General features: G+C 38.3%; 1 long non-coding RNA gene across 1 annotated transcript in view; it reads left to right on the forward strand.

Annotated features, from left to right (window-relative positions):
* The window catches only part of LOC128792097 (uncharacterized), a 95,251-nt gene that overhangs the window by 57,741 nt on the left and 18,316 nt on the right, over positions 1-19,194 (forward strand). Inside the window, exon 3 of the long non-coding RNA XR_008432304.1 lies at positions 13,661-13,786. This is a non-coding gene — a long non-coding RNA (uncharacterized LOC128792097). The remainder of the gene's footprint in view (positions 1-13,660; positions 13,787-19,194) is intronic.

The following is a 19,194-nucleotide window of genomic DNA, read 5'->3' on the forward strand; positions in this document are numbered from 1 at the left end:
ATCATGTTACCAGTGGTAACATAAACAGCATTTTTTGAAAAAACTTCAGCTCAAAAATGTGGCTCAAGCAGAGACTGAAACTGAAGCCTCTGCTCAGCTGAGATGGGAAATTGTATTTGGGAAGAAGAGAATAAATACCCATGACAAATTTTCAGCTGCTCTAATTCATAATGGAAGTTCATACCCATAATGGAAGATCATTCATAAATGATCATTACCCCAAACAGAAGCTCTCAGTAGCAAAAGTAATTAAGGCTGTAAGCAAAAACTATTATGTTAATCAAACTATATTAAAGGAGGAAGTTTATAAAGATTATCAATTTGTGACACACCTTCTGCTCTGAAAAGAAAGTTTATACTGATACTTAAATTTGCAGAAGCATATAGTTTTTATAAAACCCCGAAGAACCCCCTAAAACCTGTAACACTTTACCCAGTCTCACTGAATATCTCTTCTGCAGAGATTTTGAAGGAAAAACAATTAAGAAGAGCTGGTGTATGCATAAGTGCTAAATATGTGGAACATTCCCAGCCACTGCCACATGACAGCAACCCTGCCCTGGGGTCAGGCTGCTCACTGGTAATTTCAGTGTGAGGTATTGTGGGGATGGTGAACCTGCTGAAGAGGGGAAAAACTGGTGATCTGCCACTCCTAAACCAGGCTATACTGTGCTCCTATACTTGTTCATTCAAAAATCTGTGTCACAAATCCAGCTAAAGTGTCTTTACTGCTAAGATGCAGAGCTGAATAATTTTATAAATTAATTCTTTTGGAAACATCTTTCTAATTGCTTCAACATTTTCATAGCTTCATCTGGAAGCATTGTGTGTACCTCACAGGTGCAGTGGCATTCTGCAGTACTTATACCTAATATTTGATGTATCATTTTTAATGCAAAAAATTAGTGCTACACAAGTTCCTTTATATAGACCAAAAAAAGAAGGAAAAACCCCTCTGTCATTTCCATACGCTCACCCTCCATGTTCAGTTATCATCTGAGTTGCCCCTATTGTTGGTTAATGTATGAATAACAGCCTGCACTTCCCACCTGCCATCAGGTTTTACTGCAGGAATAAAGCAAGGTCAAAATAATATCTAATGTTTAGACAGCATGCTGGTAGCGTCCCCGCCAGCAGACTATTCTTAAATAATAGCAACAAATTAGCATTAAAAGCTCTCCACAACAAGATGTGCTAAAATAGTACTGGATGCTCAGTGACCTGTGCAAAGAAAATGTAATATGCTGCTTTCTAGTGCTCTCAGCCTCAGCTGCTGTAGTGTCAATTATGTCACTACAGCTTTTCCAAGGTGGAACCAACATGACTCAAGAAAATAAAACAATAAAAGAAAAAAATAAACAAAAATAAACTCTGGATACAAGAAGAGAGAGGGTTGCAAGCAGAGAATGTTTTACTCCAGTGCTGAGTTTGAAGGGGTTGCTCTCTTTAACACAATGGGAGCCAGCTTCCCTGCTGTGCTCTCTGAAGTGGCTCATTGCAGCACAGCAATATTATATCTTAATAAGCATAACACTCTGAACTGAAGCATATTTTTAAGTCAGACACATGGGAGGGAAACAGAGCAGAGCAGAGCTGTGTTATTTTTAATGGAGCATGTGTTTGTCTTGTAAGTGTGTCAGAAGAAAGGAACAGGTCTCAGGTTTCTTCTCACCATGTCTAATGTAGGATGGGCACTCCAACTGCCTAAGTGACATCAGCGGTCTTTGATATTGCAAATGACACTGGATGGTCTGGACTACACTTGTACCTCACATTCAGTGACACTGAATACATATTGTGTGTTTCAGTGCTCATTGAAGCTCTCCTTCAGATGAAGCTCTTTGAAAACCAAGATAGTTTTCATTCGATAAACAAGATTGTCAGAAGAGACTGTCCTTTTCTCAGCTGTGCATGGGTGGGTGGTACAGGTGATGGGGCACATGCAATGCAGGAAAACATTTCTGTTTACATTCAGCTGGAAAGTAGATCTTGCAGCGTGGAATTGATAATTGCCATGTGTACCATACTGCAGCCCATGCCACTCACCTCTCATTCTTAACATCAAAAACAATATTAGAGTAAAAATGTTTGCAATGAAATTCCTAAGGAAATTTTACATTTCAATTAATATTGATAATGGGTTTTTAAATAAGTTCTAGGTCAAGATGTATCATAAATCTATTTTCCACAGAGCACAGAAAATATATACTTATTGTGTCTTTGTGGTATGACCGGATCTAGTCTTACATCCAGCAGCCAGCTGAGGCTGCTTGTCTATTATAGTCTCTTCCACCATTCCTGACAAATGAACAAATAACTAGATGCCCTGTGAAACATTTTAAATAGAACTGTCTCCTGAAAAAGCTGTTACTGACAGAGACAGGTTCGATCCAGATCAAGGGAACCTGCTGTGGAGTAGAGAAGATCAATACTGCTTGCTGCCTTTTTTATTTCAGATTTCTTTTTTTTTAACTAAGCATAGGTAAAGATTATGATGACTAAAGTAAAGCAGAAAACAAGCAATCTATGAACTGAAGTGCATCCTTCTTATTAAACCTTATTGTGCTCTTAAAGCAGTAGCAGAAGCTGTTGCTATGAACTCTATCATGCAAGAGGCTTTCAAAAGAGCATTTAAAACTATGTATTAGCTAGAAACCACTTTGCCCACAAATTCTGAATGAGCTGAAAGTAGCTTTTGAAAAGGAACCAATGTATTTCACGGCAGACCAAATTAGCTGTTCTTTTTTAATTTTGAAGTATTTGATCAAAATCCAGTACTGAACATAGTGTCTTAAATTAATTCTATTTAGAGTGCTCCTCTGCTGGTTGCAACCTGGATCCTATAGCACCAACTGCCCCCCCCCCCTTCCTGTTGTGTTCTTTGGTGTACACACAAGGATTCCATGTTTCCAACGCCAGCTGGAGGCGCTAAGGTACCATTCTTATCTTTGGAAACAAGGCATGGGTTTGTGGACAAATCTAAAACTTGATTGTTTTTATTTATTGTATTCAAATAGCATCATCCACTCTGACTTTGCTTAGCAATTGAAAATAGCAATTAAAAGTCACCAAAACCAAATCAGCCCAGCAATGAAAAACTATTACCCAAAATTTGACAGGTTTTAGGAAGCAAGGCTGGCATTATAGCCACAATATTCTTAATAGCCTTTGGCTAAGTCCAGGAATTCAGTTTGCAATATAATCAATCCTCTACAACCCACAAGTATTAAATTCATCATTAGAATGTTGTTTTCCCCTTCCCAAACCTTCCATGTAACTAGCAGCTCAGTAAGATGAAAGGCATTTGTTACTGAGAACAGCCTTAAGGAAAGCAAAAAGAGCAAATCTGGAAAACAGATTCATATTTTTCTGGAAATGGGTAGTATTCATAAAGCATTTAGCTAGTTCAAGGTCAACTTGTTATCCTTCTGTATACTATTCATAACAGGCATTTGACAACTCAGTGACAGTCAATCTAGCAGCTGAACTGAATATATTGGGCCATCCATTTTAAATAAAAACTAAATCTTCATTGTGAAATGAGCACAACAAACCCAAGAAGAGCAAAGGGCTTTCCTATTTCTGAAATTCCAAATAAGATCAACAAATTACAAATGAGTTACAAATGAGAAGAAATAGATTTAATTTTGATAAATAAGCAGATGTATGTATAAATGGCAAGAGGTTATGATCCTTCACACCATGGTGGTGTTGTCTTCTCACTTAAGCAAAACAATAATCCTGAGCATTCTGCAGTTTTTTTTTTCAGCATACCATGTCTGCAAAATTATGTAACATCAATAAGATATTGACATTTTACAGTTATAATTATTCTGAACTTGTCTTTCTGGTCCCTACACAAGACCACCCTGGAGTTTTTTTAATATTGACTGTTTCTCAATATGCTCTGGGATACAGTAAAAGGTATCCTCTGGTGGCTGTTGTCCTGCTGGAACACTCATTGGATTGGAATAATGAGATTTTTCATCTGACTTCAAAACTTGGTGAAAATAGCCGCTCAAGGAGCCACAGAGACATATGTTTTGGAAATCCCGGGGATACTGAATTTTGTATCCATGCAAATTCTGAGTTTGGGTCCATTTTCAATTCTAATACTTTTCTTTTTAGTTACTGTTATCATGGATCTTAGAGAACTCTTTGTCATGTACATTCCAAAAAAAATGGATAAACATAATGTATACCTATCTTTTATAACAAATTCTTCTAACTAAAAATTAATCTTAAATATGGTGTATGTTGAAGAGTGACAGTCCTGAACAACTAGCTCATACCGTCCCTCCATCACTTCCAAATGGCACAGATATTTCTAACAGTGAAAGTGCATCATAGCACCAATTGCTTTTTCTCTTTCAGCAGGACATACAATGAAAATCAACTAGCAATTATTTTGCATGTGGGTTCACAGATTAGAGATTGACTATAAATTGAGAGGAGTATCGAGTTCACAATATACTTGGTTCCTTTTTGGAAACCACTACCTGGTTTTGTTTTTAAAGCTGCCATGGGTTTTCAACAGGATTCTTACTCTAAGCACTCAGTATCTTTCATCAGCTAGCACCCACTGAATGACTACCAGGGATGTCAGTGTCAAATTCCTCTGCAGACGTCCAGCTGGACTCTCTACAGGGATTTATCTAAAAGGGCTTGCTGCAGGAATGATGTTACTAACAGTTCCACCTTCCCTGCTTTGCATCTTTCAAATATCAGCTATAAATATCTTGAATATGCTCATTATTTAAAATTTTAGACCTCCTCCCCAATTTTGTCAGGTATTTTAGAAGGCTTTCTGCCTACAGTTATAATGTATGTCTGCACTCCAGGAAGACAGCTGAAAGCACAATGGCTCTGCCTCTATATTTGGAAACATCTGCTGTTTCATTTCCATGATGCACAGTGATGTGCAGTTCTGAGAGGAAGAACAAGTCTGGCACAGTAGACATTAGTCTATGGTTAAATATTTTGATACTGAAATTAGGATTCCCTCTTATCTAACCCTCTGCTAGTACTTGTCCTTTGAGTAAAGGATGCTGAAATAGTTGCTCAATGGTCCTCTGACTGTTATGGAAATAAATCCCACCCCTAGTGAGGCAGCCTTTTCAGGTATCAGCAATTGGCTTCCTCCACATCATTTTGTCATTCTTGAGAGAAGCATAGAAGCAATAAAGTGTGATATGGAGTGAAAACAACTAAATTGACTTAGGAGGAGCTTTGGTTTGAGGAGTGTCTAGATTGAAGGTGAGATGTTGAGGATGTGGAGAAGATTTGCTTTGCTGCAAGTTCTAGGAAACAATCGTGCCAAAACTCCATCATGTAAAAGCCTAGTTGCACGTTCAGAAGTGCCCTTTGATGAGTTGAGAAAGTCTGGCAAAAATCTATTCTTTATAGTGGTTTATTGTTTTTAATAGCCTGTCAAATAATTTGAGGAGAAAATTGTGTGAATAATCTTAGCAACTCTTTATGAGGGGCTAAGGCAAATTGCAGCATTGGGTGCTGGGGATAGTTTTGACTCTTATCCTCAGCTGACCTAATAAAGGGCCCTTCCATAGGTATTTCCATGGTGTTCAACTGTTAATCACTGTTGGATCCAGGACATGGCAGAACCATTACACCTATGGACATTTGTTCCAGATAAACCTTGCATGGCTTCAGAATCAGGCCATGGATTTCATTCTTCTCAATAGTGATTATTAATTGAAAATTTAAATTAGAGCCAGGAGAGAACATGGGGGCTTAGGAGACCTGGGATAACACATCTGGGAAATGCTGTTTGGTATTCTTTGAGGTTGAGTACCTTCTGAGTGTGTCTGTCTGCAATAAGGCTGTTAAGTGTACTGTCAGAAATTTTGGAGAATGTTGAAAAAATTTATTTTTGAGAAGCATTAATACAAATTCTATTTAAAATTCCCTTGTGCATTCATTATGCAGGAACTTTGTTATATACTTTCTTTTAGAGCAATATAATTCTACTGGCCAGGAATCCCAAGCTTTGAAAGACTGGGGCATGAAGAGCTGCCTTATTTCTACAGAGAGAACAGACTCTTTTTTTGCCTCTTAAATTTAGAACTTGGTGGAGTCTTTCTTTTGCAAAACTAAGAAGGTGCACATTTTGATCTGACAGATTCAATTTGATTTGTCGAATTTTCTGACTCTCTGTGATCAAAGCTACAGAGATCAAACTATTCCATCACTTGACCTGAAAGTAATACAATACAGTTTAATATAGCAACAATATTTTGCCCTAGATGTTATGTCTATCAATAATTCAGCTCTTATATAAAATATTCTTGCAAATAAGATATTGTACCTCAAGAACAAATGATCTGTGCAGATGTAGTTTCAAAGAATACCAGTCTCTCTGTTTATGCCAGTGAAGAGTGAAAGAAACCCAAGGGTGAGAAATAGAACAAGATTTAGTGAAATATGTGGGCTTGGAAGGAAAAACTTTATGAACATTTTCAGCAGTTGGACCTATAGCAAGGAAAGTGTCTTAATAACTCTATTGGGTTTTCTTTCTAATGTTTTAAACCAACTTTCAACAGATAAAAAGTTGCGAAATAAACTTTCATGGCAAAATATCCTTAAGAACACAAGAAATGTAAAATAAGTGCAGTATGTAATGATAAAATGAGCTGTTCTAAAGCAAGGCTCCTAACCTGAGAGCTAAAAGTGAAAAAAACAAAAAAATTACCTAAATCTCAATTAGGATATACAAAAGAATCAATACCTTGGAAAAAAAAAGAAATCTATGAATTTGCCCTGAGGTGAAATGCTAAGGTGATGGGAACAGCTTCTATTGCAAAATGATGATATTACACCCTTGCATTTTATAAAAGAATATTCCATATTTTCTCTTTACAGGTTGTTTCATGGTTGCTTACATTATTCAGAAATATTTTGCATATTCACCTTCTAAATTGGCTGAAGAGGCCAATGTGTGAAGGCAGGAGTGACTGAGTATAATACCACTGATTTGTAAGAGGTATGTTTGGTTTTGGAGTGGTAGAAGTTATGTCCCAAAAATTGCAGCATTGCCATCCCACACTTCAATAAAATATGTTTTAAGTATCTAGAAATAATGAGATTGACTTCAAAGCCATGATTTTGTAGTTTGGTGAGTACATTTGGTATGTCTGGTCTACCTGGTTGTGTTGGTTTAGAAGTCACTTCCTAAATTTTTCCCACAGTCATGAATTGAGTATTTTAAAAAAAACTACCACTGGATGAATTTACAGCCATGTGACTCTAGGAACTGACGTTTAAGTATGCCACAAGGAATTTGCATACTACAATAACTGGTGCTACTAGTGTACTGTTTGCTCATGTGATTTTAAATGCCACTCTGAAAGAGAAGGTTGAAAACACCTAAATTCTTCCTGCCAAGGCTGTTTTTGGTTCTTAGAGAGATCAGCTGTGTCAGAATGAAATCTCCCCTCAAGCCATTTTTTTTTTTTACAGCTAGATCACTTTAACCACCAACTCTGGCAGTAAAATGATTCATATCTGTATAAAGAACAGTGAAGTTAAGACCTTCTGGAGAAGAAGCTACCAAAACTGTACTCTTGTCCTGCAGGGTTGTTTTGGTGGGGTTCTGCCCCAGGTATCTCTTCAGGTGGGGAAATGGAAATTTATTCTAGTTCCTGAAAGCTAATACTGGTAATATGTCTTTTTATCCAGACTCATTTGTCTCTCTAGAGATCACCAGCACTGATACCACAACTTTATATTGCTCTAGGCAGCTTGTCAGCTTTACTGATCCTAACAAATATGAATGAAGATTTTCATGTGGGCAGGAGACAAAAGGGAATATCACCTGCAAGTTTCTGAAAAGGGAGAATTATGGGACTGCCACATAAGTGAGAGATAATACGTGGTCTCCAAGGGCCCCAGCAAACTTTCCTGAGGAACAGCTGCAGAGCAAAAAATCCCAGCAACAGATTGTTTCTCCAAAGGGAAATAATCAATGTGTCAATGAAAATGTATAGGCCAAATGTACCATTGAGTACAGATGAGCCCCCTTCTTATTCCAAATAATAATGGTATGTTTTCAGATTTATGGTGTTGCTCCTTTCCTTCTCCTCCTCCATCACTTCACTCTTTCCCTCCCCTACCCTGATGGCAGATAATACATAATCCATAAGATGTATTGGTGTGGATATGATGCTGAGATGGGATTTTTGTTTCTGCATTCTTTTAGTAAGGGGAGCTGAACAGACACATAGAGATGGATGGGTGAAGTGAAGTAGAATATTACTGAATAATCTTCAACCTTGAATGAGGAAAATGAGATACAGGATGCCTAATGTTTCATTGACATCCATGAAAAGAGACATGAAAACATCCAAACCTCTCTCAGTGGAAGAAAGTTAAGGGGACCACATGCATAACCACAGCTCCAGTGAGAATGGTGATCCTGGCAGGACAACAGGGATCCCATCCATGCACCTCTCCTTGTGTGGCCACAGGGAGAGACTGTGCCTCGTGCATCAAGAAGAAAATCATGTTTGGTGAGTTCTCACTGCAGTGCTTTCCTCCTATTCCTGTGCAGGAGGTAACATAGAACTCCATGTTTCTTAATTTCTGTAGTAATTTCATGATTATGTTTCCAAAAGAAAGGACGCCTTCTTATTTTCATAATTAACAGGAAATACATGTTATACATTAAATGTGACACAAGAGAGATGAATTATGCAGTAAATTCTGTGTGCTGATCAGCACAAAGCCCAAGGCACATTCAGCAGAGTTGCTGTGAAAATCTGTAATGAGTTTCAAGTACATCATTTCCTGATGGAGGGTAAGAAAACATCCATCAATGCTAATTTTCCCACAGTTTTTAGCTTTTTATGAATACTTTACAGCTCACAAAAAAGATGAATTTCTAAAGTGCAACTTGAGGAAACTCTCTTAGTAATTAGAGAGTATTCCTAGCCAAAACTAATTAGGTCTGAACCTTAAACATGGGGATGGTTCAAAGTTGACAGCCCCAGCCTCCAATTTCTTCAAAAAGGTTAAATTACTTTCTCAAACCTGAACATGGATATTTTCTTTTCTAGTTGAATTTCAAACCTATCATTGTGCCTTCAAATGTGCAGATTTTGGGTGTCGTTCCTGATTCTCTAGTAGTTCTGTACAGGATTAAGTGGTCTGAAAAAGCAAACTCCAATGAGATTGGGGCGTCTTTACACCAAACTCAAGGATTTGTGAAGTGTTGCTGACTTTGTGGTAGAGCACATGACCATGCACACAGCTCTGTTCTCTTCAGCTTCTGTCAAGATATTGCAACAGAGCCGTCCTGACATTTTAGGAGTGAGAAAATGGATTTTAGATATTGGCAAGGAGGGAGGGACAACTTTTCTGATTAGGCAGTTGTCCTTTTTATATTGAGAGCTATCTACTTGGTTGCAGGCTTCAAAGAACACAAATATAATATCCGGGAGTAGTTTTCCAGCTGGTATATGTTTTTTATTTAGTGATAAAACATCAAATATATTCATTCCATGGTTAATTAATAATAAGTATTTATATGTTTTATAAATAACAAACGTAAATGTATTAAATATAAAAAAATTCTACCTGCTATACCAAGGTGCTTAACACCTTAAAACTCTAGAGATTTTAGAGAGTTTAAGGGTTATCAGGTCAAGAGTTGTGAAGAGCTTCAATATGTGAGGAGGGTAAAACTTTTTGTTAAATTTCACCCTCAGTAGGAGCATCAAGTTGTTATTTTACTGCATATATCTCCTGCTGATGTCCTTCAGTTATGTTAAGTGAAAACTCTCTCACAGGAGATCACCACTCTTATTCAATCAAAAGTTAAGGGTTTTTTTCTGAGATAGAATTTAAAATCAGTGTTCAGGTTTCTTAACAGAGACTACTTTCCAGCACCTGTCACTTGAATTAGAAGGCTTTTCTATATCCAGATCAGATTTTATTTGATGAATCCCAGAATAAAAAGCCATAACCTGAACAGCCTCAGGGCTGGAGTCTGAACAGCAACAGACAACATAATTTCTGATATATGTGAATAAACTGAAGCTGTGCTTACAGAATTTAGAGCCACTTGAATTCTGCAAGACAATTCTCACTCTTCAGTGTTACATCAGTTCCAAAGCAGAGCTTGTTTCGGTTATGTTTTTGTTAGAATTTACACTCGTGGGAACAGGTTTTTGTTCACAAATGTGTTTCAAGGAAGAATTGTACCTTCATGAGGTGCAGCTTTTCATGACCAACAATACTGCAGAGACACATTCATCCTCTCTGAAACATTTCAGCTATCTGGACAAGACAGAAACAATTCCCTGGGACTGCATGACTAAGTTGTGAAAAGTAAACTATCACTCTGGATTAATCTGGTTTCTACAAAGAAATTAAGTAATGAAAATTTTTCACCCTAATTAAGCAGTGATTATTGTGACTATTCAGACAAAGCAGGATAGATTCTTTCACGTGTTGTTATTATGAAATAAGAAAGGCTAATTTATTCTTGCTTAAGGTAGGTAAAAGTAAGTTTTTGAGCTCTGGTCCTAATACAAAACTATATTGTGATCCAATAAGAGACAGGAATATAACACTGAATATTATTCACTTATCTTTGAAGCAAAGAAAACTTTTGTAATCTAACAATACACTCATTTCCCTGCTCAGTAGTTAGCATGTCAATTGTTCATACTGGACCTTAAAATTACTTAGAAAGCTCAGGAGTATATCAACATTTGCAGCATAAAAATGTCTTCTCTTTGATCATTCAAGCTTTCTGTCACTCTAGGTGGTCCTAACTAATAAGGAACTGTGATCCTCTTCGCTACTTGATTCCAGTAGCCACACAACAGACCACATGCAGTTAATGCTTGCCATTAGTGTTTCAGTCAAATACCAACACTTATCTACAGATTTATGATCCTTTTAATTACAGATTTGTAAATCATGTCACTATATGTATGGGAAAAAAAATGTCTCTTTTAAGGATTTGAAAATTCTATATCTTTTTCTTTGGGATATTTTTTCCCCTCAAGGCAAAAACCTGTGCAAGTTTTTTAATGTATCAGATATGTGTTATTGAGCAGGGGCACTGCTCTATGTTCCACCCAAACATGAACTATGAAAAACAGAACTCTGATTTTCTCCAGATATTTATATGAAGTTCTTTGTATAAGAATCTGGTTTACAAATCTGACATACCTGTGCAATGGCCAAACTGTCAGCATTCAATGGCGTATCTGTGCTTTAGCAGCTCTTGTCTGCCTGGTTACGGATGCTGAGCTCTACTCACTTTTTGTGCTGAGAACTCTGAGAAACATACCTGCAGAGAAGGAAGGGGCAGCTCAGAATTAAATACATGCTTCTGGTAAAGCTCTTTTCCCAGGCAGCTATTCCATGATGAGTTTAATATGATTCTGAATCTTTGAACAATGATGATTGCACACAGAACACCAGTTAACATGTCCTGCCCTAGTAAAGGAGAACCTGTGGCCATAGAATAACAGTCCCATGGAGCAGATACCCAGGTGTGGGCAGAGGTGTATGTACGTCTTGTTTAGGTATTAGGGTTTAATGACAAATTAGAACTTCATTGATAATAAAATTCTTGTGATGAAAATTCCTTCTGAATGGAGTTAAAAGCAGCTTTAACCAGGCAAATCCCCCTCAAATGTCTATCCTGTGTGTATATATAAACAAATCTTCTAAATTTGTGATTTTTGAGAATGAGGACGTTGCTGAAGGGAAACTTTGTTTTATAACGGATCTCTGTGAAACTTTAGGCTCTGTCTTACTTTGATTATATGTTGTTTGGCTGAACTCATAATCTTAGAAAATATGTATCTGTGATAGGGTCATGGTCAGCTATGTAAGTTAAAGCAAGCCCTTGTAATGCATAAATAATTCCTGTTTTAGAGGTTTATGATAGTAAACCCCTCTCCCCAAATCTTGTGCAGGCAGGAATTTATGCCACAATTTCCCCTGGATATAAATGATTTGAGCTTAGAGATAAAGGATAATATTGTTGTGGTGTCTACAGCACCTACTCCCAGCCCACTTATTCCTTTGGCATACCTGCTTAGGCTGGATTATCTCACAGTGGGTTTTTCTGGGGCTCTGAATGTCTCATGCAGAGTGCCAGCAATCTGAAGCACTAAGCACTAATTGTAAGCACTAGTAGGTTGCAAAAAAGAAATTAAAAATTTGACCTTTTTAGTTTCATTGCCATACACAGTCCCATAATTCCACATACTCCTTAGAGTTTGGGTTAACCCCCCAATGGCAGTTATATGCCAGTGAAATATACAGATTTGAGACCTTCATTTTCTTCCATTTTAATATAGAAGTGCAAATTTTAAATAATTATGAAAGGTATGAACTTAAAAGAAGGAAGATGTCTGCTCTAAGAGAGGAATAACACAATGGATTTGCTCTGAGCTGCCTGGGATCATTTAAAACCAATGAATTAAAAATCAGATAGTTGGTGAGGGCTATAATTTACACTACAGAGGTGATAAAGCCTTTTGTGTTCCTATTTGCAAAGAAAGCATTAAACTACAGTGATTTTTGATTTTTTTTTTTCTTCCCACCAGGGAGAAATGTGAAACTCAATTTTACCCCCAATTGGTAAGGTGCTAATTTGTCTGACAAGTTGTTGGAATCTCAGCATGTTTGAGGTATCCTTGATGTATCAACACCTTCATGCTGAATGAAGGATGCCTTTAATGTGTAAATGTTTAGTACATATCCTTTATCTAATTAGCCAAGAACAATACAAACCACACACAGGCAAGAAGGGTCAGAAGCAAGCTCCAGTCAAAGAGAAAAATCTTTTATGTTCTAATTAAATGAGCAAACATTTGGAATACATCTCTTTTGCGAATACTTTATCAAAAAATACACTTGAAATTCGCACTCGAGTTCTAAAGCCCTGATGAGTCTAGTATCAAGTGATATTAGATTTGAATCCAAGTACCATAACTGATGTGTCTCCAAGTTCTTTTTACTGCGTGCAATATCACAAATTATTAAGATTAGTAGAAGAAAAGCAGTTGTTAATAAACCTACCAAGATATACTTCTCCAAACTATGTCTGTTAGTCTAAACCTTCATAAGTTATACATAAATTTAGGAATTTAGCTTCACTGACCCTTTTGTGGAAATAAAAAGTTTTCTAGGGAGAGCTGAGGGGTGCTGGTGAGTAAAGTGAGTTCTTTGCTGGATGTCTTCTAATGGGACTTATCTGATTGTGAGATGAGAAAAGGGATGGCTCTGGCTGAGGATGTGGAGGATGTGTTCACACCCACTCACATGGTTTTCCACCCTGGCTCTGCTTTGGGGGTGCCTCTTGTTCTCTCTGCACCAAAGCATAAGGTGAATGTGGGTCCAGAGGGAGCAACACAGAACTTCTGCTCCATTTGGAGCCCTTGGAGGTGGACACCTGTCCTGCTCAGCCTTTGCTGTGGTCTTTGCCAGCATTCCCTTCCCTGCAGGGCACACTGGTGTGCTGCAAACTTCTGGCTGCACATGAGAGATTAGAGACCCTCTTTTCACTACTGTATCTCCACATTACATTACATCAGTCTCATGTTTGTCAGTTCAGTTGCAATTGAGCCCTGGTCCTGTGTATGGGTTCATTCCTTCTTTCTGCTTTTCTTTTCCATAGGCTGATCCCTTTGAACTGCTGAAACCAGATGACTTGCAATCAATAGTCTGTGAAACAGTAAGGTCAGCAGTGCGAAGATTCAGATTTTCTGCCTCTAAACACAGACTGATGTGCTGGAACACTGAGGTGAGTCTGACCTAAGCTCATTGCCTGATAGAAGAATGGAGTGGGAGGAAAGGGATTCAAAGTACCTGGAGACATGTAGAGCTGTTAATACAGTGTCTGTCCTCTTCACATAGACAGCTAGGGAAATACACTGTGTAAACTTACAATAGATGTGACTGACAAATGTCAGTTTCTTGTTAAATGTCAAGCACTGATGGACCCTGAGACTGGAATTCTAGGCCCCATATGCTACCATGCAATCCTGCAAAAATATAAAGAACATATATAAGCATAGTCTTAAAATCAGTTTTTCCAATCAAGCTAAATAGGAGTTTAGGGTATTTTTGTGGGTGGTTTTTTTGTTTGTTTGTTTGTTTTTTTTTTTTTTTTTTTGTTTTTGTTTTTTTTTGGTTTTTTTTGGTTTTTTTTTGGTATTTGTGTAGTTTTTACAAATACAAGAATATTATATTTATTTTAATCTGGGGAAATAGAAATTTGCAAGACTTGCATGAATGACAGAAGTGTTATAGGGTGACATGCTTTGATATGAAATTCGAGTTTGGATTCAGTTCCTCATAGACACTAAATTGAGGCTTCTCAGCTGGATCTCAAAATACAACTGGTGTAGGGGCTTTAAACAATTTGGAAGACTTCTGTGCAGATGAACACGTTATATGGGCTGTACAGAAACTGGAATCACAGTTACCCTGCAGTCTAACTTGTCCCAAGTGGATCAATTATCAATGGCTAATAGATCCATTTAATTTGGTTTCCATGAGTAAAGCAGGACCTCACGGAGGCTCAATTGCACCCAAGTTTGTATTGCACTCCCAAAAGAAAACAAATACAAGGATGAGGCATTTAATTGATGAAATGATGCAAAGGGAGAGATTTCCTCCAGATTCTGATAAACTGACCTAAGTATGATCCCAAAGAGCACTGAGATATTCAGATATCACACAGTTATATTAATATAAACATATTCTGCTGTTCTCTGACTAAATAACAGAGAATATATCTGTGAATATATTCACACATACACAGAAATAAGAGGGATTTGTCCAATATACAGCTGGTCTGGGCTAACAGCAGCCCACTGAGAGTAGCAGTGGGTGCCTGGGTCAGTGGGTGAGTGGCAGAGCAGTGTGGGGATGGTTTCATGGGGCCAGCCCATGGGCACTGTGGAGTCTGGGTTAGAAGGCATAGTGAGCTATTCACAAGAAGAACTTGCACAGAGCACTTAGCCCTTAGAGAAAAGAAAGAAAATGCTTTTTGACTAAAGGATTGAAACTTCTTTTGTGCTTTGAGGCTGTCACCTCATGAGCAGTTTGTCTGAAATTGCTGCTAGAGTGATTACAGGAGTGTGGCAAGGATTCCAAGTTCACAAGACAAACCCTGCATGAACCAGTCACAGCAGCTGTGTGTTTCTGTGGCTGGCTGGTGAAAGCTCTCTGGATTAGTTAGCTTGTGTAAATACTCATGATCATGAAGTTGCTGTAGGCTTTACATAACTTTACTGTGTTGGTCTCAAATTCATGTATCTACTGCTAAAACAATTTTCTAAGTACTGTTAAATATTTTCCTTGTATTTGTGTCTGGAACTCAAATCCGACAAGCTGCAAGAATTAGCCAGTCCTGACAAGGTACAATTTCTTCTTGAAATTATTAGTTGGCATCAATTTGAAAAAAAAAACCAAACCTACTGTAAATGAGTTTTTTTATTTGAGAGTGATCACAACAGGTCACCAGAAGAAACATGACAAATAAGCAAAGATAGAAAGAAAAGGCTAGGAAGACAGAGCTGGTACGTCAACATATTTTGCCTGGACAGTTTGACTTTCTTGCTATATCCATTTACTTTGTCACACAGTTTCATGTCTCAGCAGAAGTAATCTTAACAGGAATAAAATTCTGTCACTGACATAAAACAACAGGAATGAGATTTACATACTTAGCTTCAATTTAGGTGCCTGTACTGAAAACAGTGAGACTTGGAGAAACTTGAATGTACTTGCAGATCTTGTGACTGTTCTGTTCAAACGCAATTTTTCAACTCTATAGATAAAGCTCTGGTTTTGTTAAGGTAAAGATCACAGAGCACTTGCCTACTCCTAATTGACAGAAGTAAATATTAATTTCAGATCTGAATCCAGCCCTCAGATGCCTAATATTTCTTGGTGCAGATATTGAAAAAAATTGCAGGAGTGCATGTGCAGAATTGGGAAATCAGACCAGGTCCTAGGAATTGCTCCTGGGCCATAAGCATATGCAAAGCAGAGCACTGCTGGTTTCCTCTGGCTCATTGCTAGTTTTGGGATTCCAGTAGTTGATGCCAAATGCAAACCCCTCAGTGCTGACCCCTCCTACATTTCCATTTGCAGCTGCACATTCTGAATGCTGTGAAAGCAGATCTCAGAACAAAGTATCTGCACACATATACATGATACATGAGCCACAGTAACTGTTCAGGTTTGCAATGGGAATCACAGACAGCTCACAAAAAAAGCTGTATTTTGAAATGAAAATGTGAAGATGTATGAAAAGATAAAAGAGTACCTTGGCTTCTGTGAAGCATTTTGCCCCCAGTACCAAAATGCCACTGCCTACACAAAGGCACAGAATTTGTCTCTGTCTCTCATTAAGGGTGTTTAACTGCATAATGTTGGGATCAGCTGTAGCTAAGACAAAAATCACACTTATCCCAGATCCATATTCTACCCCAGTGCTGCTGGGAAGGTCTGGCTAAGTCTATCCTTGTTTCTGGACATTTTCCACTGAAGCATCAGTGCAGTGAAGGTTAGTGCAGGTTCAGGTAACAATTGTTGGCAATGCTGAAAATGCTGCCAGTGAGAGCTGGATGAGCTTTCTAGCTGCTCCAGCTGTTTTCCTGTCAGGTTCCTGGCAGCCTCATTGGGTGCACTGGGATGTTCATGTGGCACTGGGTGCATGGCAGTGCTGGGACTCTGAGCAAGGCTGCACAATCCATGTTCTGCTCCTGGATATGTCTCCTCAGCTCCTTGCTCTTCCCACATAGCAGACACTGCTATGTGGGAACCCAATTTGTAACTATTGGGTTACAAATCTCCTCTTCCATCTCTTTTCCTTTCCTATTGTACAGGCACATGCATATATTTAACATCAACTTCACAAACTATAAACCTTAGTACTATTATATTTTCCTACCTTATGGAACCTTATTCATGGTTAACTGAATCTTCAGCTGATTTAGAGCACTGCAATTCATTGACTCAGCAACATAGTTAATACTATACCCCCTGGGTGGTTATTTTTTTTCCCCACAAAAGTTCCCAGGGCACAGAGGGTCATTTTCAAGGCTTGTATCTATCTAAGGCATTTGAAGGTCAAGCCCAAGTAGTCTTTGGAACTGCTTCGAATCCTGAAATCAAATTATTCCAAAACTGGTATCTCCTGGTAAGGAAACAATCTGCTGGATGTGGATTAAACAGATGTCTGAATGAGTGGCCTATTTCTCTAGGGTTCGTCCTTGGAAGCAAACAGGGTGACTTTTGTACTTCTGGGCACTAGGTCTAAGAGAAAATCTTTTTGCTAGAGAAACCAATAAAAGATACCACAAATATCCCCCTAGCATAAAAAAAAGGCTTCCTGGCAACTGAGGCAGAGCCTTACTAGTGTTGAACAGATCCACTGGTGATTTTAATTCACTTCAAACTGAAACTTCATGTGTGGGAACAGTATTCCAAGTAAAAGATTTTGTATCCATTTTTCTAAGGGGAAAACTGGACAGGACTTATGAGATAAACCAGAACCTGACCACTTGGCACCGATGCCAGATTTTTACAAGGTAATAGCTTTTCCTTAGGCATGTAAATGAAAGAAGGGACAGCTAAAATTTCCACTACCCAAAGCGCCTCATGACACTTATGGACAAGTCTCTTTCAAATCTCTAAAATTTCAGAACATTTTACAAAATTTGTGTCAATGGCCTATAAAGACCAAAAGGGAGCTGGGCAAGAGCTGAGCCTGTGAGCAGCATACAGACCCTCCCTTCTCACTCCCCTCATTCTGTTCTGGTTCCCTCTGGCACAGAGGAACTGCTCTGGTCTCTCAGGGACAGCATTTGGTAGTTAAATTAATTTCTCACAGGGGCCTTCCCTCTTTTCCAGGCTACTTCAAAATGACAGGCAGAACCAAAATCCCATTCGATTAAAAACACGTAAAGAAGGGAGATGAACTCCTAGCAAACAAACAAAAACAGTTTGAAATTTTGACTTAAAAAGCACGGCAGTATTTTACCAGCAAGGACTGAATTCATTAACACTACCTTATTTGTGCTACCATTAAGAGTTGTTCACTGTTACTGTTCAAAAGCATTTTTAGAACCTGCTGTTTTACTGCTTTAAAACAGCTCTACCCAGGAGTGAATCTTTGCATTTATTTTCAAAACAGTCAATTCTTCCATGTGTAAGACTTCATGCAAGTCCAGTCTTCAAAGACAATAATACCAGGCTTCCTTATTCTAGACCACTTTCTTCTTCTGTTCCTCATCTCCTCCCACATTTCCTTTTCTTATTTGTTGTCCAGCAGCAGTTTCTATGGTCATGTGCTGGGGTAACATGCACATGCATGCCCTTGTACACACACATGAATAGGCTCAAAAAATACAGATCAGTACCTTTTAACTCCCCCATAAATTCTCAACTATTTTTGTTTCTCCATATCTTCTCCTCTTCTTTTTTCTATTTCCTTTCCTTTTTATCTGCCCACCTTCTCTGCTAGTATTTTATAATGCTGTTCAATGCTTTGATATTCTGAATCCAGGGTTTACTGCAGTCCTGAGCTGCTCTCATTGCCAGTGCATTTTGACACTGAGCACTGTCACTGTTTTTTGTGGTGCCAGAGCCACAGGTAGAAGCCTGTGACCTCCACGATATTATCCTTAAACCATTTTGACCCAAACAAGCCCAAATTTAGACCGTTATTTTAGTATGACAACTGAGACCTGATCTATAAGACCATTAAGAACATGTTGGATGTTGGAGCTGGGGTAAAAAGCATGCTTTTGTTCTGAAAAGTGGGAGTCCCACCACAGCATGCTCCTGTGGAAACACAAATTGAGATGGACTCAACCACCTCAGCACCTCTGAGAGCCATTTAAGCCTCTTTTTGTGATTTTGGCACACGTGTGTTACACAGCTATGTGGGTTAACAATGTGAACAGACAGGAAGCAAGAAACATTAATGCTGTATCAACGGTGTAGTTCCCATCACTTCCTTGGCAAAGCCCTGTGTACACTGACAATCTGACAAACACATCCAGCTCATGGGAAGGTTCCTGTCCTAAATGCTTCTGTACCTTTCAAACATGCTGGTTTACAGCTGCAGTCTCTATGCTGAAGTAAGCTGCAAAAGTATTGACGAAATAATTTAGTAGGATTTAAATAAAGAAC

Source organism: Vidua chalybeata, chromosome 9 (assembly GCF_026979565.1).
Source record: "Vidua chalybeata isolate OUT-0048 chromosome 9, bVidCha1 merged haplotype, whole genome shotgun sequence".
NCBI lineage: Eukaryota > Metazoa > Chordata > Aves > Passeriformes > Viduidae > Vidua > Vidua chalybeata.